This window comes from Triturus cristatus, chromosome 2_2, assembly GCF_964204655.1.
Source record: "Triturus cristatus chromosome 2_2, aTriCri1.1, whole genome shotgun sequence".
Classification (NCBI taxonomy): domain Eukaryota; kingdom Metazoa; phylum Chordata; class Amphibia; order Caudata; family Salamandridae; genus Triturus; species Triturus cristatus.
In genome coordinates, this window is record NC_140582.1 from 372,897,215 (window position 1) to 372,915,552 (window position 18,338).

Here is an 18,338-nt window from a genome sequence, read left to right on the forward strand (position 1 = left end):
ATGTGTATTGGGGCTGGGCGGGAGGACTCTCTGGTGCTTTGAAGTCCTGCACTGGGGGCACACTTGGTGTCACTGTGCATAGTCCAGATCAAACCGGGTGCAGGGACTACCTGACCCTGCTCTGGTGCAACACTGGACAAAGGAAAGTGGTGTAACCACCCCACTTTCCAAACCCTCCCATAGGTGGGTCCCTAGAGTATGTCCAACCCCCAAACTTAGTATAAGTATGGGAACCCAGTCCTCGTGACTTTAGATTAACCTGGACGAAACTCTGTATCATATATCCTGGCCCTTCGACTTTCTAGCATGACTAGAAGATGGAAGAAATCTCCCTTGGGGTCAAGGAGTGACTCCCCTGCTTGGCAGGCACCAAAGAAGCAACTGACCGGTCTGCGTCGCTGAAGCTCCTGTCAGATGCTGAAGTCTGTGCATCACCAGAGGTGGATTTCCAGACTTCGCCAAGGCTACCGTGAGTCCACAGCAAAGCTGGGGCCCGTGACTATCATGGGTGACGTGGAACCATGACCCCTGGACACCGTGAACTTTTGCAGCAACACTTTCTTTATGGTCCTCCTCGAAGTTATGCTTTGGGCTCCAAGTAGCCCCAGCCTTGAGCACCACCTGCACTGAAGATTGCTGGCCTCCACTCCACTAGTGACCCGTGGGCCAGTTTCAACCCATCAACTCACCTGAAGCATCCAACATCTTTGGGCATTGGTCCATCCTGCCCTGGGTCACTGGCTAGTGATCCAGACTCTTTCCCCTCTGCTTTCAGGTTCCTTCAATCCTAGATCCAGGCTTGGATCTCTTCGGACACTTCTCCTCTTCACGGCAGCAGCAGTTCTTCGCCAACTTCCATTGTAATCGACGACGCGACCCGACACCAAAAGACACCTATGCACCCGGGTTCCCTGGGTGAGGTAACTCAAGTACTCCAGTGCTCCTGTGGGTGTTAGCCCTAGAACTTCTTAAGTCCAAAAGGGTTTGGTCCTGACTCTATTCTAAGTGTCCCTAATCTTTAAATTTCCAACCACGACATTGCCCATAGAACCTAACGGGAACCCGTAGTTGTGTTAACACACTGCATACAGTCCCCGTGGGTCCCCTGTGTCACTACCTTGGGTAGTTCCTTTGGGTCCCAGCGATTCTACAGGCACTAGGCTTTGTGTCTATCCCAGTCGTGGTTCTTATACCACTTTTTTGGTATATGGTTTGGTACGCCCCTCAGGCCCAAACGTGTATTTGTACTATTACTGTTGTTTGCTAACTTGTAAATTAAGTACTTCAAACTCTAGTCTCATAAAGAGACTAGAGGGGCGTGTTTTAACCTAAATACATATATTTTGAATATATACCTGGTGTGGTTGTCCTTTCATTTAATCATTCGGAGATTATTTACTGGTAAAACAAGCTGCTTTACATTCCTTCAAGACTTAGCCTGAAGGCTGCTCTCCATAGCTACCACTAGGATAGCTTTCAATAAAGGCTGTCTTTAACCTATCACCATAAGGGGTTGTTTGGACTGATACAAGGTGCCCACTAGAACTAGTGGACAGCATATATCAGGCCACCTTCTCACACAGTGCAGCACAAGTCATCGCCACCTGGTGGTAGGCCCGTGCTGGATGCAGTGCCTCAGGTGCCACTACCTCAGTGAACCGCAAGTCATTGTCCAGTCTGCAGGCCACTGCATCAGCACAGGCTGCACACCCACTCAGCTCTTCCGGTGGGCCTACCTCTGTGCACCACAAGTCATCGCACGTGGCGGTTGGCCTGTGCCAGACACAGTGCCTCAGGTGCCACTACCTCTGTGCACCACAAGTCACCTTCCAGCCTCCAGGCCACTGCATCATCGCATGCTGCACACCCGCTCAGCTCTTCAGGTGGGACCAACTCAGTGCAGCGCAAGTCATCTTCCTGTGGGGCTACCCCACAAGTCCGCCTCCAGCGGCCAACAGCATGTCCTCGCTAATGACCCTGGAGGACTTCACAGTCACAGGGCCACCTCTGTCCCAGGCAGGCCGCTGGAAAGCCTGGGTGAAATGTCTGGAGACGTACTCTGAAGTGCATGACATCCCAGTGCTTCAGTGGTGGCCCACACGTAGGCCTGTGAGGAGTGTGAAGAAATGGCCCGGGGCTCTGGGCATGGTTCAGTTCTGGGTTCAGGGCGTGGTTCAGTTCCGGGCTGGCCACAAAAGTAACTATGGCGTGTGTCTCTGTTGTAGTGTCTGCGCCAACCGGGACTTAATCGACAATGTTGCAATGTGTCATGCACCGGGAGGGCGGGCTTGCCCGAATGGATAAATAAAGGAGCCCAAGACCACTCGGGGTCTTGGCTCATACATGCCAACTGTTGTGTCTGTTTCTTTCGTTGCCGCAGCATAAACCAAAGGCCTAGCCTCAATCGCAGCGCGAGTTTAGCAAGTCCTGAACTCTACATCGGTGTCCGCCCTATCCTTACCATAGGCCTACACACACATGGCCGCCCACCTTCAATGGCCAACATTACAGTGTTGTTGTCAGGCTAGCGGATATGCGCAGACACGCATGACAATGGTGTGCCGTAAGAGTGCAAGTGATGCAACTACACAGCACACACAAGTAAATTGGCTCGGGGGGAGGAGCAGCTGTGAGGCTACTTAATACACATTGATCCCGCACATATGCCAGGAGCAATACATGGCAAACATGAATCCCAAAGTCGCACAAATCATGCGCCAAACAACTTGTGAGTCTGCCAACACAGCATACAGAACCACCAATTTACACAAATCTCACTTACCTCTGCCTCTGGATGATGACACCCATCCGAGCCCTGAACACCCCGGCCCAGAGGCAGTACAATGTGGCCCACAAATGCACCAGGGGCATTGTTGAGCACACATTTGGCGTGTTAAAGTCACATTTCAGGTGCCTGGACATCACAGGTGGAAGACTCGTGTACAGACCAGAAAGAGTGTGCAAGATGATCATTGCATGTTGTGTATTGTCCAACATATGTGTACGCACCAATGCCCCATCGTTTCATGTGCCAGATGCACCGGACGATGATGAGGAAGATGAGGAAGGTGGACCATACTCCACTGCAGCTGCAGTAGGAATAGCTCAAAGGAACACAATCATTAACAATTTATTTGCATGAGCACGTCACATTGTGACTGTCCTTAGCAATCATGGTACAGTACAAAATGGCCACATGAACAGCATGTGTAAATAAATTCACTGCAACACACATTCGCTGTGTGCATGTCAGTCTTCTGCATTAGCACATCACTCTGACAAGAGTAAGTGCAACATTAAATGCTAACAATCTCACAAATACCAAATAGATGGTGGGGATGTCACCTCTCTGCAGAGAGGCTGTTTAGGGTGTCACATATTCGAAATGCCATTTCAGGATGTCAAATGTAGTACCTAATCCCTCTCATCAGCGTATCACATGTGTACAAAAACATGACATGAAGGCTGTCATTGGTGTTAAAAAAAAGACAACAGGGTGTCATTTGGGGTCAGATATGAAATTTTGGGTATCATTTGGGGTCAAATATGAACCACCCTGATGCACAGATGCACCCTGTGACTCAAGTCCCACAACATGAGCAACATGGACGTAAGGGGGATGACATCAGAGTTTTTTGTGCACGTGGATGTGTCAGAGTGTGACCTGCTCCTTTATGGATGTGGTCCACAATCAGCCACCTCAGTGTCGTGGCGTACACCATGTCATGATAATTGGACTGCAGCCATGCCTATCGTCATGCAGTGTCACTTGCATTGTCAGTGTGGGTCATGGACCTGCAGCTTTGCTGGGTTTAGCACATGTGCATGGGTTTGTTGTGATATTAGTGATGAGTGGGGAGGGCCCCCTCTGGGCACATTGTTGACGGGGGGCTACTTGCTTTTTCTCTGTGTGCTGCAGTATGCCAAGGAGATCAGGGACATGATCCAGAGTCATTGTGTGTGTGCACTGTGCTATACTTAATTGTGCATGTGTGCCATTGTGCCCATCTTCCCCCGTCCCCCCAGTCCCTGGTCGTTAATCACCTTGTTGCTGTTGGGTCAGGTAATGTTGAGCAGTGTCCGGTCTCCCAACTCCTGCCACCGTCTCCCCACTGATGACTATGGACACCATTTCCTCCAACTCATCCAGCTCCTGCTGTGGCGCTGGACTCCCACCTCCAGTCTGCATTGCTGCTTTCTAGTTGTAAGCGAGTTTCAGCTTGGTTTTGTGCTTCACATCATTTCAGTGCTTCTTGGCACTTCACTCTGACTGCATTCACCTTGGAACAACTTATAAATCACTCCTCACTCTGTACAAAAAGGCCATTACATCCAGGAAAGCCGAGTATTATGCGGAGCGTATTGCCAGCGCACCCAACATCCAAAAGGAAACTTTTAAGATTCTGAAATAACTTAGTAAAAAGTCAAACTCCAACCCTGCAACCGCACCTTTTGACTGCAATGCTCTCCAGGTCTTCTTTCTACAGAAAGTAACTGACATTCTTCTAGAGATTAAAAACATACGGATCACTTCAGGTGTTTCGGAATCGCCTACCTCTCCTCCTTTCAAGGGCAATCCTATCACCAGTTTTCCGCTCTTGGACTCGAGTACTCTTTCTTCTCTGACCCATGGAACCAAGTCAGGTTCCCCTATTGACCCTTGCCCCCCTCCGATTTTTAGAATGGCATTTCCTGCTTTGGAGAATCAGATTCTTACGCTACTGAACAAGTCCCTGGCAATTGGTCAGGTCCCTGCTAATATGAAGGAGGCCAGAGTAATTCCCCTTTTAAAAAAAACGGGTGCTGACAGGGCAATATTAAAGAACTATAGGCCTATCTCCCAGCTTCCCTTTTTGGCGAAGATCTTGGAGAAACATATTCTGATAACTCTCTCAGCTTTTCTGGAAAAGCATGAGATTCTCCAGGTCCACCAAGCAGGTTTTAGAGCTCATCATAGCACAGAGTTGGTCATGCTGTCGGTTGTGGATGAACTCAGACGTAAGGCCGATAACAAAGAATCGAACGCCCTGATTTTATTAGATCTGTCAGCGGCGTTCGACACGGTTTGCCACCAAAAACTACTCTCTCGTTTGGCAGACCTGGGCATTCAAGGACAGGCCCATAAATGGCTAGAATCCTTTCTATCAGGGCGAACGCAGAGGTTCCAACTGGCTGAGCAGGTATCGGACAAGGGCAACATCTTTTGCGGGGTCCCTCAAGGATCCACACTATCCCCCCTTCTCTTTAATATATACCTACAGCCCTTGGTGGCCGTGCTAGCCAAAATGGACTGCAGAGTGTTCAACTATGCGGATGACACTCAACTCATCCTAAGGATTGAGAATTCGGCCTGCGCCCAACAGTCGGCCCAGAGCATACTTAGGTTCACAGTTAACTGGATGACGGCTAACTCTTTAAAAATCAACCCTGACAAGACGGAGGTCCTTGCCATTTCAACTAAAGGCAACCCTTGGAATGACCTTTTTTGGCCTCAGGAGCTAGGAGTCCCCCCCATACCGGCATCCGTGGTGAAAAGTCTGGGCATAAAGATCGACGCTAAACTCTCTATGACCAATCAGGTTAACACGGTGGTCGGTACTTGTGTCGGTCTTTTGCGACAGCTGAGGAAACTGGTTCCCCTCCTCTCGGTCTCAACCATGAAGACAATCGTAGCTGCTACGATAGTCTCCAGACTTGATTATGGAAATGTGCTATATGTTGGTTTACCTCAGAAGCTCACAAGTAAATTGCAGATAGTTTTGAACGATGCAGCCAGGCTCATTTTTAGATTGCCCAGAAGAACTCACGCTACCCCTTTGCTGATTGAATTGCACTGGTTACCCATTAGGCAAAGAGCCAAGTTCAAGGGTTTGTGTATCACCCACAAAGCCCTCAACAGACATGCCCCTGACTACATAAAATAACGGGTACTCAAATACGTACCAGGACGTGTGCTGCGCTCAGTGGAAGCTAGCAGACTAATATGTCCTCGTTTCAACCTTACAACCAAAGGAGGGAGAGCTTTCTCAATCCTCCTGCCACAACTCTGGAATCAGTTGCCTGAAGAGTTACGGAAGGAATCCGGACTACTATCCTTCCGAAAAAAACTTAAAACCCTCCTTTTTAGTGAAGCGTTTGATAGAGTTGTGAAACCCTTTAATACTTGAGGACCCAACCGGCTTTGTTGTTTGTTTCTTCCTCTGTGTGAGCGCTATGAGACCTGCCGGTATATACGCGGTATACAAGAATAAATTAACAATAACAATAACAATAACAAAAGATGGACTGCCATATTGCATTTTTAGTTGCCAATGACACAGTGGAGGTGATGAACAGTTGGTGGTGTTTTATCACCTACGTAATCAGGTTCTTGTATTCCTGTGTACTGAATCGGGGGTTCCTCTTCTTCTTCTCCTTTCCCTTCTCCTTACCCGACATCCCTGGCTGGTCCTCCGGGGGGTTTGTGGGGTTCTAGTTAGCCTCCATAGTTGCTCCAGCTTCCTCCATGGTGCTTCTCAGTTGTTTGGGTTTTATCATTATTAGTTTTTTTTGTGCAGCTTTTATAGTGATTTTTCCCGCCTTACGTGGGAATAGCAAGCCTGGCGCTGCTTATCGCTGATATTTTTATCACTGTTGGGCCCAGCGCAACTTTTTTTACGTTCGGGTTTCCTTTTTTATCGGCGTCCCGGTAATTATAACGCAGACATTTGATGCGCTATCAGGGCACTATCGCCTGTTGCCAGCGTGTTGAGAATATGCCGTTAACATGGCATTAGTTTCCTGCAATAGACTTTGTTATGTAAAGTTGCGTTAACCTAGGTTGGCGATAATTATTGCCTGTTCTTGAGAATATCCCCCAGAGATTGTTCCCCCCAGACAGACCCACTCAGACCCAGACACCTCTTCTTTCAGACCCACTCAGAAACTGATGCTGCCCCACACAGACCCACTCAGACACTAACACACCCAGTCACAGACTCTCTTTGGCACTGACACAGTCACTCAAAGAACTAGTCAGATACTGATGCACCTAGTAAAAGACCCACTCAGACAGTGACACATCCACTCACAGATCCACTCAGGCACTGATGCACCCACTTATAAACCCTTTGAGACACTGATACACCCACTCACAATCCCACTCAGATACTGACACTCACTTACAGACCCAGCCAGACACTGATACACCCACTGACAAACCCATTCAGAGACTTAAACACCCACTCAGAGACCAACTGAGACACTGACACATTCACTTATAGATCTACTCAGACACTGACTCATCCACTCACAGAGCCACTCAGACAGTGACAGACCCATTGACAGATCTACTTAGACACTAAGATGCCCACTCACAAAGCCATTCACCCCTGACACACCCCTCAGAGACACTGACACATCTTCTCACAGACTAACTCAAACACTGACACACCCACTCACAGACCCACTCAGACACTAAAGAATCCACTCAATGACCCATTAAGACACTGACACACCCACTCACAAACCCACTGAGTGACTCTTGTACCACCAAACAGACCCACTCAGACACTGACACATCCTCTCACAAAGCTAGTAAGACACTGCCACACCCATTCACAGATCCACTCAGACTCTGGCACACACACTCACAGAACAACTCAGACACTGGCACATCCTCTGAGTGACTCACTCAGACACTGACACACCAAGTCACACACCCACTCAGAGACTGATGCACCTGTTCAAAGACCCACTCAGAGATTTAGACACCCACTCACAGACCCAATCAGACATTGATGCAGCCACTCACAGACTCAGTCAGATGCTGATTCACCCTCTCATACACGAGCATGCCAAGTCACTTACCCACACAGAAACTGACATATCCACTCACAGATTTACTTAACAGTGACGCTCCCACTCACAGACCCAGTCAGACACTGATGCACCCACTCACAAATCCACTGAGACGCAAACAGGTCCACACACTGACTCACTCAGACACTGATACACCCACTCACAGACCCAGTCAGACACTGATGCACCCACTCACAGACCTACTCTGACACTGAAGCACCGACTAACATACCCACTCAGTCACTGAAACAACCACTTAGAGATCTAGCCAGAAAGTGACACACCCTCTCAAAAACTCAATGAGACACTGATGCACCCTCTCAGAAACATATTAAGACAATGATGTGCCCACTCACAGAGCCACTTGGACACCCCTGTGAAGTGTTCTGATTGGCTGAAACACCCAACCGGACTGTAGGAGAAACTCTCTTGTTCTGTTGAGATTAAAGGCAGCACAATAGTCAACAAGATTTGTTATTGGCTGAGCACCATGACCACAATGACAATTGAGCTCAACTTGGTGAGGTGGCAGGCAATATTTTATATTGTCATTCCCACCGATGCGTATTCAGAATTGGTTGGAAGCAGACAGACTGGGATGGACACTCTCTTTCTCTACGGACATTATAATCACTATAATACTAAGTCAGTAAGCGCTATGATTGGCTGAGTACCAAGACGTCATAGTTTCATGAAGTGAAGCAGCAGAAGAAACATGATTTGTTGCTGTGTCCTCCGATGTGGGTTTTTGGATTAGTGGGGATTGGACAGACCAGAGAGTAAACCTGTCATATAATAACATGTTCGTAGGAAGAGTTGGTTTGGGTACGAATGGTTATCTTGTTGATGGTTGCATTGTGTTTCTAATAAAGTGCAGCACTGGTGAATTTGAATATGCCCAGGTCAGAGGGAGTGGTAACTATGTAACTCAAGTACTGATTGGTTGGATGTATCTTTAAAATCATCATAGCCCAACAGTTCAGGATATATGCATTTATCCAGTGACATTGGGCTCTGCAGCACGAAGGAGAAAGGTTAGTGGTGATTGGGTAGGTTGAATCTATGGATTGTTGAGGGAAATAGAAATTCACACCCATTAAGTACTTTGGGTGTCAGTGCCTCTCCGTGCCCTTCGTTTTCAGACACATTCACTTTTTCAGAGTTATTGATGTACCACCTCCCAGGTCCTGTTACTGAATTTAGGAACATTCTTCCAGAATTAGTGGCACAACTCAGTTTGAAGAAATCTAATTTTACGCTATTGGGGGATCTTAATATATGTTTTGCTATTGAGAACAATGAGATGACAAAAAACCTCAATCATGGCATGGCTGCTATTCAAATGATTCAATTTGTCTATCAGCCTACTCGCCGACAAAGTCAGCTTTAGGTCCCATCTTTTCAAACACTAACGAGCTCACAGCTCTACTATGCAGAGACACCCAGAATGTCATCTCTCTTACAGGACAATAGGCCAAACCCTACTATCAAATAAATGCCTGTCTGGCACAAGTTACTCACTGAATGTCCACCAGTAGCTTAAAACTTAATGGTGACAAGACAGAGGTTCTGGTTGTAGGGAACAATCCTTCATACTGGATAGAACTCAACTGGCTGTACAAGCTAGTCCATTCCCATTACCCTCACTAGCAGTCAAAAGCCTGGGAGTCTGGTTCGATAGCTGGCTTACCATGGAGGTCCTAGCCAAGAAACTATCAGCATGTTGCATTGGACTCTAGGGACACTGAGGAAACTGTTAGGCTGGTTCCCAGCCCCACTCTGTAGATTGGTGGTTCAGGGATTAATCGTCTCGCCTAGATTATGGAAACTCCATTTATTTAGGAAGTCCAAAATATGTCATTAATAGACTAGAGGTGATACAGAATGCTGCGGCATGGAATATTTATAAAATCCCAAGGCAGAAATCAGCAGCACCTGCATTGGCCGGATTACATTGGTTGCCAATGCAACAGAGAATTCATTTTAAAACTCTCTGCCTCATTCATCATGCCCTCAGCAAAGAAGGCCCTCAGATTCTACAACTCCTACTTACCCCTTGCAGGCCAAAGAGAACATTGTGGTCAGAAGGTCACAATGTTCTGCTGTTTCCCAGGAATAAAAGATCTAGAGGTGGTGGGAGTTTCTTAACATATCTGGCATCTAAGCTGTGGAATGCCCTGCCAACACATCTGAGACTGGATAAATCCTAAACTAATTTCAGAAAGAATCTGAAAACTTATTTATTCTAGCCCAATTTCAGTTTGCAGGGTAGTGGAGTGGAGGTTGTTACCAGCACTGGGGGGTACGTTGGGTAGCCAGGACCTATATAGAGCTGTGCAAATAGTATAAACTGTCTAAATCTTGTTACATTTTGACATTTAACAAGCAGAAGTTGTCTTTATTTCAAAGATTATAAACCGGGTGTCATCTCTTGTTGTAGATAGAAGAATGGGATGGCAGACCACAGAATTCCTTCAGGTCCCATTGGAAATTATTGAAGGTAAGCTTTGTGAAATTACCAGGGCTAAAGAGTGTAATAACTCTGTAGAAGACCTTAGCAAGAACACAAAAATGTTTGCATTTTCTGTTCCTTCATGCTTCAAGGGCTTGAATTATAGGTTAGTTGATGCAGGGCATCCACCAAATTAATCCAGGTGCCTGTTCGCCAAACCACTGTCTCCTGTGCCCCCCATTTGAAGCTCAGAGAATTGTAAGATTTCTGATGGCAGCGCCTTAGATTGTTCCATACTTTTAGAAACTTCACCAGATAGCCTGTTTGTCACTGACTGTCCACTCATGGAGACTGTTGCTCTGTCCAAAATAAGATTAAGATGGATTACCATCACTACACTTCACTGAGAAGCAAGCCAATGCAAAGTATAGCTCCCGTGGGCAATTAAACCTAATGCACATGCCTAATACATGAGAAATTCATACCACATAAGACCTGACTTAACACCCTCAATACACTTTTGGTGGGCTTGATTAAAAGCATAACAACCATAACTTTTGTATGTCTGTATCAAGGACAATATTTATACTAATCCATCACAAGCTAGTGTTTTTCCTTCAAACTCCGATAATGTGCTGGAGCTTCATTATAGCACATCACTGCTGAACAAAACAACTTTATGCCACTTGAATATTATCATGCTATGTTGTGTTATTGATGTTATGTTGCCAGTTTTACTGGGCTACATTTTACCTATTTTATCCTAGTGCTATGAGGAGGCAAAATAACTGGACATAAATCTAACTAATTCGATATACAGCTAAGTGTTTACTGCTTCCCCAAAGTGCAGCTAATTCGGCAAATTGTGTAAGCATAGCAGGAGCGAAGGCTATCTGAACATGGCAAAGTTACTTAAAGAAGATCCTCTTGGGGGCGTGGTCACGCGCCGTAGCAAGATGGCGGCAATGACCTGAGCTCCGCTTGGATGCGGAGCTCTTTTCAGAATTTCAGCCCATTTTGCCTATGTCGGAGGGAGGACACCTCCGTTCCTGCATTTCCCGATGGTCGGAGCGGCATTTGGAGCCACTCTGATGTTAAATACATCTCTGTTTGACCCAGCAGTTGTGAATTTTTCCTCATAAATGCGAGCGGCTGCCATTTTGAGTCTGCTGCTCGCTTCTCCAGACCTCCTGCTGAGGTTAAACCTGTGTTTTGTTTATTTAACGCTCGGCAACGCTTCTCTCTATTCTCATTGTAGCTGCTGCTACTTTTCAACATGAACATTTACATATTCAGATTTGCCTACTTTCTAAGGCACATTTTGATTTGACTGAGCTCCTATTTTCCACATGTTGGGGCCTCACATCATTCTCCGTTTTTTTTACTTTTCACATTGACTTTGCTTAATTTGTCCTACACACGTTTGCTAAGCAGCTGTTTTCTCAGAAGGAGAGTGTGTTTGTATAGTGTATGGGCAGGCTGAGATCTCCATTAAGGTGCTACATCATCCTTCTCGTCATTCCACAATGGCTAGTGAAATTCCAACCTCTGTCAGAGCTTCATCTTCTGATACTAAGCCCGAGAGTTAAAAATGACCCCCCTCACCAATCTTGTCATCTCAAAATCCTGTTCTTGATACTATTCTTAACACCCTCAATACACTTTTGGTAGGCTTGATTAAAAGCATAACAACCATAACTTTTGTATGTCTGTATCAAGGACAATATTTATACTAATCCATCACAAGCTAGTGTTTTTCCTTCAAACTCCGATAATGTGCTCGAGCTTCATTATAGCACATCACTGCTGAACAAAACAACTTTATGCCACTTGAATATTATCATGCTATGTTGTGTTATTGATGTTATGTTGCCAGTTTTACTGGGCTACATTTTACCTATTTTATCCTAGTGCTATGAGGAGGCAAAATAACTGGACATAAATCTAACTAATTCGATATACAGCTAAGTGTTTACTGCTTCCCCAAAGTGCAGCTAATTCGGCAAATTGTGTAAGCATAGCAGGAGTGAAGGCTATCTGAACATGCAAAGTTACTTAAAGAAGATCCTCTTGGGGGCGTGGTCACGCGCCGTAGCAAGATGGCGGCAATGACCTGAGCTCCGCTTGGATGCGGAGCTCTTTTCAGAATTTCAGCCCATTTTGCCTATGTCGGAGGGAGGACACCTCCGTTCCTGCATTTCCCGATGGTCGGAGCGGCATTTGGAGCCACTCTGATGTTAAATACATCTCTGTTTGACCCAGCAGTTGTGAATTTTTCCTCATAAATGCGAGCGGCTGCCATTTTGAGTCTGCTGCTCGCTTCTCCAGACCTCCTGCTGAGGTTAAACCTGTGTTTTGTTTATTTAACGCTCGGCAACGCTTCTCTCTATTCTCATTGTAGCTGCTGCTACTTTTCAACATGCACATTTACATATTCAGATTTGCCTACTTTCTAAGGCACATTTTGATTTGACTGAGCTCCTATTTTCCACATGTTGGTGCCTCACATCATTCTCCGTTTTTTTTTACTTTTCACATTGACTTTGCTTAATTTGTCCTACACACGTTTGCTAAGCAGCTGTTTTCTCAGAAGGAGAGTGTGTTTGTATAGTGTATGGGCAGGCTGAGATCTCCATTAAGGTGCTACATCATCCTTCTCGTCATTCCACAATGGCTAGTGAAATTCCAACCTCTGTCAGAGCTTCATCTTCTGATACTAAGCCCGAGAGTTAAAAATGACCCCCCTCACCAATCTTGTCATCTCAAAATCCTGTTCTTGATACTATTCTTAACACCCTCAATACACTTTTGGTGGGCTTGATTAAAAGCATAACAACCATAACTTTTGTATGTCTGTATCAAGGACAATATTTATACTAATCCATCACAAGCTAGTGTTTTTCCTTCAAACTCCGATAATGTGCTCGAGCTTCATTATAGCACATCACTGCTGAACAAAACAACTTTATGCCACTTGAATATTATCATGCTATGTTGTGTTATTGATGTTATGTTGCCAGTTTTACTGGGCTCCATTTTACCTATTTTATCCCAGTGCTATGAGGAGGCAAAATAACTGGACATAAATCTAACTAATTCGATATACAGCTAAGTGTTTACTGCTTCCCCAAAGTGCAGCTAATTCGGCAAATTGTGTAAGCATAGCAGGAGCGAAGGCTATCTGAACATGGCAAAGTTACTTAAAGAAGATCCTCTTGGGGGCGTGGTCACGCGCCATAGCAAGATGGTGGCAATGGGCTGAGCTCCGCTCGGATGCGGAGCTCTTTTCAGCATTTCAGCCCATTTTGCCTATGTAGGAGGGAGGACACCTCCGTTCCTGCATTTCCCGATGGTCGGAGCGGCATTTGGAGCCACTCTGATGTTAAATACATCTCTGTTTGACCCAGCAGTTGTGAATTTTTCCTCATAAATGCGAGCGGCTGCCATTTTGAGTCTGCTGCTCGCTTCTCCAGACCTCCTGCTGAGGTTAAACCTGTGTTTTGTTTATTTAACGCTCGGCAACGCTTCTCTCTTTTCTCATTGTAGCTGCTGCTACTTTTCAACATGAACATTTACATATTCAGCTTTGCCTACTTTCTAAGGCACATTTTGATTTGACTGAGCTCCTATTTTCCACATGTTGGTGCCTCACATCATTCTCTGTTTTTTTTACTTTTCCCATTGACTTTGCTTAATTTGTCCTACACACGTTTGCTAAGCAGCTGTTTTCTCAGAAGGAGAGTGTGTTTGTATAGTGTATGGGCAGGCTGAGATCTCCATTAAGGTGCTACATCATCCTTCTCGTTATTCCACAATGGCTAGTGAAATTCCAACCTCTGTCAGAGCTTCATTTTCTGATACTAAGCCCAAGAGAGTTAAAAATGACCCCCCTCACCAATCTTGTCATCTCAAAATCCTGTTCTTGATACTATTCTTGATATGGTGTCTGAACTCTTTTATGTCCTCTACTAATGTCAGCTTTAGGTCCCATCTTTTCAAACACTAACGAGCTCACAGCTCTACTATGCAGAGACACCCAGAATGTCATCTCTCTTACAGGACAATAGGCCAAACCCTACTATCAAATAAATGCCTGTCTGGCACAAGTTACTCACTGAATGTCCACCAGTAGCTTAAAACTTAATGGTGACAAGACAGAGGTTCTGGTTGTAGGGAACAATCCTTCATACTGGATAGAACTCAACTGGCTGTACAAGCTAGTCCATTCCCATTACCCTCACTAGCAGTCAAAAGCCTGGGAGTCTGGTTCGATAGCTGGCTTACCATGGAGGTCCTAGCCAAGAAACTATCAGCATGTTGCATTGGACTCTAGGGACACTGAGGAAACTGTTAGGCTGGTTCCCAGCCCCACTCTGTAGATTGGTGGTTCAGGGATTAATCGTCTCGCCTAGATTATGGAAACTCCATTTATTTAGGAAGTCCAAAATATGTCATTAATAGACTAGAGGTGATACAGAATGCTGCGGCATGGAATATTTATAAAATCCCAAGGCAGAAATCAGCAGCACCTGCATTGGCCGGATTACATTGGTTGCCAATGCAACAGAGAATTCATTTTAAAACTCTCTGCCTCATTCATCATGCCCTCAGCAAAGAAGGCCCTCAGATTCTACAACTCCTACTTACCCCTTGCAGGCCAAAGAGAACATTGTGGTCAGAAGGTCACAATGTTCTGCTGTTTCCCAGGAATAAAAGATCTAGAGGTGGTGGGAGTTTCTTAACATATCTGGCATCTAAGCTGTGGAATGCCCTGCCAACACATCTGAGACTGGATAAATCCTAAACTAATTTCAGAAAGAATCTGAAAACTTATTTATTCTAGCCCAATTTCAGTTTGCAGGGTAGTGGAGTGGAGGTTGTTACCAGCACTGGGGGGTACGTTGGGTAGCCAGGACCTATATAGAGCTGTGCAAATAGTATAAACTGTCTAAATCTTGTTACATTTTGACATTTAACAAGAAGAAGTTGTCTTTATTTCAAAGATTATAAACCGGGTGTCATCTCTTGTTGTAGATAGAAGAATGGGATGGCAGACCACAGAATTCCTTCAGGTCCCATTGGAAATTATTGAAGGTAAGCTTTGTGAAATTACCAGGGCTAAAGAGTGTAATAACTCTGTAGAAGACCTTAGCAAGAACACAAAAATGTTTGCATTTTCTGTTCCTTCATGCTTCAAGGGCTTGAATTATAGGTTAGTTGATGCAGGGCATCCACCAAATTAATCCAGGTGCCTGTTCGCCAAACCACTGTCTCCTGTGCCCCCCATTTGAAGCTCAGAGAATTGTAAGATTTCTGATGGCAGCGCCTTAGATTGTTCCATACTTTTAGAAACTTCACCAGATAGCCTGTTTGTCACTGACTGTCCACTCATGGAGACTGTTGCTCTGTCCAAAATAAGATTAAGATGGATTACCATCACTACACTTCACTGAGAAGCAAGCCAATGCAAAGTATAGCTCCCGTGGGCAATTAAACCTAATGCACATGCCTAATACATGAGAAATTCATACCACATAAGACCTGACTTAACACCCTCAATACACTTTTGGTGGGCTTGATTAAAAGCATAACAACCATAACTTTTGTATGTCTGTATCAAGGACAATATTTATACTAATCCATCACAAGCTAGTGTTTTTCCTTCAAACTCCGATAATGTGCTGGAGCTTCATTATAGCACATCACTGCTGAACAAAACAACTTTATGCCACTTGAATATTATCATGCTATGTTGTGTTATTGATGTTATGTTGCCAGTTTTACTGGGCTACATTTTACCTATTTTATCCTAGTGCTATGAGGAGGCAAAATAACTGGACATAAATCTAACTAATTCGATATACAGCTAAGTGTTTACTGCTTCCCCAAAGTGCAGCTAATTCGGCAAATTGTGTAAGCATAGCAGGAGCGAAGGCTATCTGAACATGGCAAAGTTACTTAAAGAAGATCCTCTTGGGGGCGTGGTCACGCGCCGTAGCAAGATGGCGGCAATGACCTGAGCTCCGCTTGGATGCGGAGCTCTTTTCAGAATTTCAGCCCATTTTGCCTATGTCGGAGGGAGGACACCTCCGTTCCTGCATTTCCCGATGGTCGGAGCGGCATTTGGAGCCACTCTGATGTTAAATACATCTCTGTTTGACCCAGCAGTTGTGAATTTTTCCTCATAAATGCGAGCGGCTGCCATTTTGAGTCTGCTGCTCGCTTCTCCAGACCTCCTGCTGAGGTTAAACCTGTGTTTTGTTTATTTAACGCTCGGCAACGCTTCTCTCTATTCTCATTGTAGCTGCTGCTACTTTTCAACATGAACATTTACATATTCAGATTTGCCTACTTTCTAAGGCACATTTTGATTTGACTGAGCTCCTATTTTCCACATGTTGGGGCCTCACATCATTCTCCGTTTTTTTTACTTTTCACATTGACTTTGCTTAATTTGTCCTACACACGTTTGCTAAGCAGCTGTTTTCTCAGAAGGAGAGTGTGTTTGTATAGTGTATGGGCAGGCTGAGATCTCCATTAAGGTGCTACATCATCCTTCTCGTCATTCCACAATGGCTAGTGAAATTCCAACCTCTGTCAGAGCTTCATCTTCTGATACTAAGCCCGAGAGTTAAAAATGACCCCCCTCACCAATCTTGTCATCTCAAAATCCTGTTCTTGATACTATTCTTAACACCCTCAATACACTTTTGGTGGGCTTGATTAAAAGCATAACAACCATAACTTTTGTATGTCTGTATCAAGGACAATATTTATACTAATCCAACACAAGCTAGTGTTTTTCCTTCAAACTCCGATAATGTGCTCGAGCTTCATTATAGCACATCACTGCTGAACAAAACAACTTTATGCCACTTGAATATTATCATGCTATGTTGTGTTATTGATGTTATGTTGCCAGTTTTACTGGGCTACATTTTACCTATTTTATCCTAGTGCTATGAGGAGGCAAAATAACTGGACATAAATCTAACTAATTCGATATACAGCTAAGTGTTTACTGCTTCCCCAAAGTGCAGCTAATTCGGCAAATTGTGTAAGCATAGCAGGAGTGAAGGCTATCTGAACATGCAAAGTTACTTAAAGAAGATCCTCTTGGGGGCGTGGTCACGCGCCGTAGCAAGATGGCGGCAATGACCTGAGCTCCGCTTGGATGCGGAGCTCTTTTCAGAATTTCAGCCCATTTTGCCTATGTCGGAGGGAGGACACCTCCGTTCCTGCATTTCCCGATGGTCGGAGCGGCATTTGGAGCCACTCTGATGTTAAATACATCTCTGTTTGACCCAGCAGTTGTGAATTTTTCCTCATAAATGCGAGCGGCTGCCATTTTGAGTCTGCTGCTCGCTTCTCCAGACCTCCTGCTGAGGTTAAACCTGTGTTTTGTTTATTTAACGCTCGGCAACGCTTCTCTCTATTCTCATTGTAGCTGCTGCTACTTTTCAACATGCACATTTACATATTCAGATTTGCCTACTTTCTAAGGCACATTTTGATTTGACTGAGCTCCTATTTTCCACATGTTGGTGCCTCACATCATTCTCCGTTTTTTTTTACTTTTCACATTGACTTTGCTTAATTTGTCCTACACACGTTTGCTAAGCAGCTGTTTTCTCAGAAGGAGAGTGTGTTTGTATAGTGTATGGGCAGGCTGAGATCTCCATTAAGGTGCTACATCATCCTTCTCGTCATTCCACAATGGCTAGTGAAATTCCAACCTCTGTCAGAGCTTCATCTTCTGATACTAAGCCCGAGAGTTAAAAATGACCCCCCTCACCAATCTTGTCATCTCAAAATCCTGTTCTTGATACTATTCTTAACACCCTCAATACACTTTTGGTGGGCTTGATTAAAAGCATAACAACCATAACTTTTGTATGTCTGTATCAAGGACAATATTTATACTAATCCATCACAAGCTAGTGTTTTTCCTTCAAACTCCGATAATGTGCTCGAGCTTCATTATAGCACATCACTGCTGAACAAAACAACTTTATGCCACTTGAATATTATCATGCTATGTTGTGTT